This window comes from Piliocolobus tephrosceles, chromosome 16 (genome assembly GCF_002776525.5).
Source record: "Piliocolobus tephrosceles isolate RC106 chromosome 16, ASM277652v3, whole genome shotgun sequence".
NCBI lineage: Eukaryota > Metazoa > Chordata > Mammalia > Primates > Cercopithecidae > Piliocolobus > Piliocolobus tephrosceles.
In genome coordinates, this window is record NC_045449.1 from 35,814,645 (window position 1) to 35,822,402 (window position 7,758).

Genomic DNA, 7,758 nt, shown 5'->3' on the forward strand with positions numbered 1-7,758 from the left:
CTTTCTTTCTTTCTTTCTTTCTTTCTTTCTTTCTTTCTTTCTTTCTTTCTTTCTTTCTTTCTTTCTTTCTTTCTTTCTTTCTTTCTTTCTTTCTTTCTTTCTTTCTTTCTTTCTTTCTTTCTTTCTTTCTTTCTTTCTTTCTTTCTTTCTTTCTTTCAGACAAGGTCTCACTCTGTCACCCAGGCTGGAGTGCAGTAGTGTGATCACCAAGCAGTGCAAGGGCTCAAGCCATCCTCTCACCTCAGCCTCCCAAGTAGCTGGGACTACAGGTATGTGCCACCATTCCCTACTAGTTTTTAATTTTTTGTAGAGACAGATGTTCTCTACTAGTCCCTATGTTGCCCAGACTAGTCTAGAACTCCTGAGCTCAAGTGATCCTCCTGCCTGGGCCTCCCAAAGTGTTAGGATTACAGGCGTGAGCCACCGAGCCCGGCCTCTTGGTATTTTTTAGTGGGAGAATTGATCTGATGCTTGGTGGCTTCTGAGATTGGCATAACATAAGGGTTCCAACTGGCAAACCTACGATCAATGAATTTTTCCAATTAGCCACAGCATGTCGGGACTGAAGGGCTTTCCTGGGAACCAGCCTGGTGGGTGGGCAGAATGCTGTCTCCTCCTTCTCTTCATTAATGGAAATTTTTTTTTTTCAGTTAATGCCATTCACCGATTTCCCCTCAGTGTTCCCTCTTTCCCTGTTCCTCTTAAATATTCACTGAGCACCTAATAGTATGTGCTTCTGATATTTTTCTTACTCCTAATCCTCTCTCTTCCTAATTAGTTGATAAATTATGAATTTTAATAAGTTGCTTAAGCAAAAAAGCTGTCAGGTCTGTTCCCTGCCTTGGCAGGGTAATGTAGGCATAGGGCTGGGAAAGGGGACAGACCTCAATGGAGCAAGACAATCTGACCCTGAATAAATCCTAAGTTGCTCAGAGTAGAGATGGGGCAATAAACCAACTCCCACTTAAGCCACAAATAAAGAAACACAGTATTTTAAACAAAAAACAATCTTGGTTGCTATTGTTATTCTGTGAGCAGTCTGACGATATGCTTTGTGATAAGTCCATAAAGAAAATATCATGCCAATGAATGCCCTGTTTCTCAAGCAAGCAAGCATGTATATGTGTGTGTATGTGTTTGCACATGCATGTGCATACAGATGTGACAAAGCAACTAGCGAAAATGCAAGGAGCACTGGATTATTAAAACTCAGCAAGCCTGGCTCTAGTCCTAGCTTGCTAGTCAGCAGCATGTGACATTGGGGAAATTACTCTTTATTCAGAGGCCTCAGTTTCCTTCTCTGGAAAGAGAAATGGGTCCACTAAGTAATTGTGTTGGTTCCCTTGGGCTGTGATGTTTAAAATTCAATTGTGAATCAGTAGATCTTGTAGGTCCCAGTGCCGGTCAGCTTCTGCCTCATTGTACAGTCTTGTACACATTACACACCTTCAGGTTCTCTTTATATAAAAGGGGGATGAGAATCCTATGTTCTTACTCTTAGGACCAGCTGGGATGGGGTAGGAGGACAACTATCCCAAAGGCTGTTTCTCCTTAGTTCTGAGGGACAACCAGAAACAAAAGAACAGGAAAAATCTTGTTGAGAAAGAAGAAAAATTCTGCTGGGAATGTGATCATTCTCTCAGTCACTCAAGTTGGAAACCAGGGAGACACCCTGGGTACTTCTCTTTTTTCTTTTCCTCTTTTCTCTTCCTTCCTCCCACCTTCTTGGTCACCAAATCTTGTCAATTTTTCCTTCATAAATCTCTTGCAACTGTGGCTTTCTTGACTTCCCTACATTCTCACGTTCTGGTTCTGCCTTGCTCTGAAGTACCTCCTTTTTTTTTTTTTTTTTTTTTTTTTTAGACAGAGTGTCACTCTATTGCCCAGGCTGGAGTGCAGTGGAGATATCTTGGCTCACTGCAGCCTCTGCCTCCTGAGTTCAAGTGATTCTTCTGCCTCAGCCTCCCAAGTAGCTGAGACTACAGACTTGCACCACCATGCCCGGCTAATTTTTTCTATTTTTAGTAGAAACAGCGTTTTACTGTGTTGGCCAGGCTGGTCTTGAATTCCTGACCTCAACTGACCCACCCACCTTGGCCTCCCGAAGTGCTGGGATTATAGGTGTGAGCCATTGCGCCAGGCCCCAATTTCTGTAATTGCAAAAAAATTACAATTATTTTGCTCCAGTGTCATAGCCTTCTCACTGGTCTTCCTGAGTCTGCCCCAAAACCGCATGCCCATTTATGGTAAAGTTTTCTGTATACAGCACCCCACTACCCATAGGACAAGGTCTTAGGTATTAGCCAAGGCCCTATACTGCCTAAGCTTGTATCTATCCCAGCCTATCACATATTGCGCCTTTACCCAAGCTTTTTGTTGCAGCCAAGTAAACTATTCATTCCCTGACATGCCATGCACATTCCTGACCTCTGTCTGTTCGTCTGCCATTCTCCATACCTGACTCGTTCGCTCCCTTCTTGTCCAAGTCCAATATCTAGCTCAAGTCTTCTCTTCTCCATGAAGCTATCCCTGTCTGCCAAGCTCCAGAAAGCATTGCACACTAATTCTTTTTCTCCCCTTTGCTTTTCCTATTTATTGTCTCTATGCATCTTTCCTCTTGCCCAAATTAAATCAGAAACTTCTCAAGAGCTGTAAATTACATTGTGCAATCAATAAGATTTGCTTTGATGATAAAGATGATGACACGGGTGTAAAAATTACCTTGGCTTCATTCAGTCATTCAAGTCCAAGTTCTTGACTGTCAGTTCTAAAGCTGTCTCTGAAGACCATTTTCTAGCCTGAATGAAATACTGCACTAAAGTGTAGCTAGGGCTGGGTGTGGCGGCTCACACCTATAATCCCAGTATTTTCAGAGACTGAAGCAGGAGGATCCCTTGAGGCCAGGAGTTCAAGGTTACAGTGGGCCATGATAGTGCCACTGTACTCCAGCCTGGGTGACAGAGCAATACCCTGTCTCTTTAAAAACCTTAAAAATAAAATTTTAGGCCGGGCGCGGTGGCTCAAGCCTGTAATACCAGCACTTTGGGAGGCCGAGACGGGTGGATCACGAGGTCAGGAGATCGAGACCATCCTGGCTAACACGGTGAAACCCCGTCTCTACTAAAAAATACAAAAAACTAGCCGGGCGAGGTGGTGGGCGCCTGTAGTCCCAGCTACCCGGGAGGCTGAGGCAGGAGAATGGCATGAATCCGGGAGGTGGAGCTTGCAGTGAGCTGAGATCCGGCCATTGCACTCCAGCCTGGGCGACAGAGCGAGACTCCATCTCAAAAAAATAAAATAAAATAAAATAAAATAAAATAAAATAAAATAAAATTTTTAAAAATGTAGCTAGAAGGAATAATTTCTGAATTTTTCTCTTTTCTCTTCTATTTTCCCTGATTTAGAGCCCCCACTGCCCATCACAAGCTGGAAAGGAACAGAGAGAGCCAAGAGATCATAATGAACGACTGAATCTTGTCTCATTTACAGTTGGGAGAAAATAGCAGTTTAAGCCCCCTTTTCCAAACCTAAGATGGAACTTCAATGCCTATTTCCCAGATGCTGAAAGAATCTTTCAGAAGCAACAGAACTCATGCTTGCTTCGCGCCCAGGCTGGCGAAGCTGCCTTCTTAGGTGTCTATGCTGGAGGGAGGCTGGGGTCCTGAGTAGGTGCCCCGAGAAGGCGTCCTGCCCTGCTTGCTGACTAACCCACAGGTTGGGGCAGGGTGCAGGGTGTGTGCTCCCTAGGACTTACTGTAAATGGCTGAATTCTCACCACTTCCCTCCTGGGGCTCCGCCCTGATGATTTTGGGGTACACGAGGATAATAGATGCTCTGGAAGATTGTGGTGGAGGCTGGAATGGGGTGAAACGCTCAAACAGTCTCTGTCTGTGATGGAATTCCTTCCACTCTGGTGGGAACCTGGGGAGGGTGAAGTGGTTATTGCCTATCACTCTTCTCACAATGCTAAGAAGGGGACAGAGGCCGGGGAGAGGAAGTGAAAGAATCTGCACTGTCCTACTCTCTTTAAATGAATACAGGCTTTCCAAGAGGCCGTAAGAGTGCACTGTGGAATGTGCTTCCACTCAGCGAGCAACATGGCCTCTGATATGCCTCTAACAAAAGATAATCGTGACCAGGTACCCCTGAAGGAAACTGAGATTCTAAAATTTCTTTGATATCTTACTTTTTTAAGAGAAAGATTTTTATTCTGGAACAATTTTAGATTTATCATATTATTACAAAGATAATACAGAGTTTCTGTACACTCCACAATCAATTTCCATTATGATTATCTTATTTTACAATGGTACATTTGTCACAATAAAGCAATATTGTTACATTATTATTAAGTAAAAGGTCAATATCTTACATTTTAACTTTCAAATTCATGCTTTTATGTCCCACTCAATAACTTATCTGTTTGCTTTTTTTTTTTTTTTTTTTTTTTGAGACGGAGTCTCGCTCTGTCCCCCTGGTTGGAGTGCAGTGGCTCGATCTCGGCTCACTGCAAGCTCTGCCTCCCGGGTTCCTGCCATTCTCCTGCCTCAGCCTCCCAAGTAGCTGGGACTACAGGCGGCAGCCACCGCGCCTGGCTAATTTTTTTGTATTTTTAGTAGAGACGGGGTTTCACCGTGTTAGTCAGAATGGTCTCGATCTCCTGACCTTGTGATCTGCCCGCCTCGGCCTCCCAAAGTGCTGGGATTACAGGCATGAGCCTGTTTGCTTTTATATAAAAATTTAAAATTTACTTCACAGCAACCTACAATGGACACTCCAGGAACGTGAGCCAAATGTAACCTGTGCTCTGTGTTTTCTGGGCCACTACGGTGTTCCCTGGGGGAGGCGTCCAGCTTGGACCACCAAGAGAGTTCAGAGCGGAGTTGGAAGGAAATCTCATAGGGCCCTGATGACCCTGCTCGGTGGCTGTAACCCCAAGGGTCACTCAGTCTCTGAGCCTCGGCTTCCTCTTCTGGCAAGTGGGAGTAGGAGCAGCAGCCCGCCTCACAGGGTGCCATGAGGATAAGCTGGGCTCAGGCGTGCAGACACGTAGAGCATGATTCACACAAAGTGATTAGCATCAGGAGCATCCCTGAGACAGGAAGGTGAGCAGTGACTGCAGCACGAGCTGGCTCTTGAGACGTCATGCTTTCACCCTGCCAGCCTCCTCTGAATCTCCACTTCCAATCCTGAGGAGGGTCAGAAGCTGAAACTGAAAAAGGAAATGGCTTCAACCCCATGTCCTCATGGCTGGGTTGCCTGCCACAGACAGGGGAGAAAGGGAAAGTTGCTTTTTTTGGCTTCTGCTGCTGGACATTCTCTCTGTCCTGGTGACTGTGTGGCTCTCCAATGAGCTGCTTGCTATCTAATGGGAAGAAAAAAGGAGGTGATGGGGGCCATGCGTCACCCTGTCCCCCAAGGAGCCAGCTCTAGTTTTGCCCTCTTTTGGTCACATGGATTTGAAATAGTCCATCTTCAGCCTGAGGACAGCAGCTGGCCCAGGCAGGGTTTCTGCTCTTGAACTCGGCAACCTAGGCTAGTTGCTCTCACCCCTCTGAAGTCCCTGTGGACCCGGCTACTGCATAGCTGATGATGTTTGTCTGCTGAAATAAAGCCTAGCAGAATTTTCTAGCCTGACAGCTGAAAACCAGCCTGCATTGCTTATAGTAACTCATGTTTTCTCTTTTCTCTTCTTGCTACAGATTTTAGGAGGCCCATTTTGACCTCAGTACCTGGCCCCACATGAGGTGACGGCCCCACTGTTAGCTTTCTGTGTCTAAACTCTGAAAATTTGCCCTGAATTTGGATCCAGTGCCTGAGGCACTGCCACTCCTGGCAGTTTAATCATGGTCCTTACTGGATTTCACATCCTACAAATTCAATTGGCCCTTCTAACCCCTGCAGTAGGGTAAAAGTCCAGCCTCTCCCTCCAGCCCCAAGTTCTAAAACCTGGCCCCGGCCCACCTTCATGAACCCTCCCATTTGTGGCTAAGTCAAAAGAGAAAATGATGAATGGGCAAGAAAAACAGAAACTGATCAAATCTGCCTGAGATTCTGACCTCCTAGAACTTATAAAATCTGTAGCAATAAAACTTTACAGCCTCAGATTAGGGATCTGCAATTCCCTGCTCACAGCTGCAATGAGAGCAAGAGACCATGACCTAACAGACTCAACTGGGACGATTCCTGTTTGTGGGATGTTTTTGATGTGTCACACAATCCTAGATTTCCTTGCTATTTTTATCTTTTGAAACATTCTCCAAGAAATCTAATGTGGAAGTTCCTTTTTTTTTTTTTTTTTAAACATAATTATGTTGTTTCACTTCAAGTTGATGGAGTTCTAGAAATCATTAATTAGGCTACTGTAAGAGGGCAATGTAATTCCAATCTGCAAAAATACAGGAAATGTTAATTCTCTAGAAATGGAGTTAAGCATAGATCTAGGACTCATAAATAACAGGGCAGTGTTTTGACCCTGGTGATATTTGCCAAGTAAATATAGCAAGGGGATTTTAGTCAGCCTGGCTTTGCCTCATCCTGATTTATATTTGTCTGATTCTTTTAAAAAGTAAGCTTAGAGTTTGAACAACATTTAAGAAGCCTCTGGTTCAGTGATTCCCAAAGGCTAATCTGAATCAGTGGAAAGCTTGGGAAAAATACAGGCATTCAGACTCTGCTCCTGGTCTACAGAATTCCAGCTCTGGCACTGGAGTTGGAGAACCTTTATTTCTAATAAATCTCCTGGGTGAGTCTGACATACAGGCAGATTTGGAAACTACTAATCTAGCTGAACTTTCTACCCTCTGTAGGATTCCCCACTACATCTTTGTTCCTTGAGGTATGGTCCAAAGTCTTACAGCATTGGAATATTCTGGGACATACTCAGAAATACAGAATCTCAGGCCCCACCCAGATGTACCAAATCAGAATCTGCATTTTCACAAAATCCCCAGGTCATATTTATTTACATTAAAGCTGAAAGATGGTCATCAAGTCACTGCTTGAACACTTCCGGGGTTGGGGAGCTCAGTATTTACATGGCAACCTGCTTCACTGCTGGGAGGCTCTAATTATCTAGCTCTTTCTTATATTACAAGTTCACTCACTCATTCATGCATTCATTCGACAAATATGGGCAGACTCTAAAAGGTTGACCAAGATGTCATAGTCACATGATCATATTTCAGCCATTTTTAAATTGCAGTTCATAGGCAGAGAGAACCCTTTTTTTTCTTTTTTCAGACGGAGTCTTACTCTGTCACCCAGACTGGAGTGCAGTGGCGTGACCTTGGCTCACTGCAACCTCCACCCCCTGGTTCAAGCAATTCCCCTGCCTCAGCCTCCCGAGTAGCTGGGATTATAGGCACCTTCCACTGCGTCCAGCTAATATTTGTACTTTTAGTAGAGACGGGGTTTCACCATCTTGGTGGTCTTGGCTAGGTTGGTCTTGTACTCATGACCTCGTGATCCACCTGCCTTGGCCTCCCAAAGTGCTAGGATTACAGATGTGAACCACCGTGCCTGGCCAAGAGAGAACCTCTCTTAACAGAGATGTATTTTCTTCTTTGTTTTCACATAGGCCAGTGTGAAACTAAGGGCCTGTCTCTGGTAGAACATTACTGAGGGCTGTAAGAAGTTGGTAACACAATCCAACATCCTGAATCTTCCCCACCATCCTCCTAATGCAACAGCCTGCATAGTATATGGTCCCCATTCCCAGGCACATCAGCGTAACTCCTTTCTATCTGAAGTGTGGTC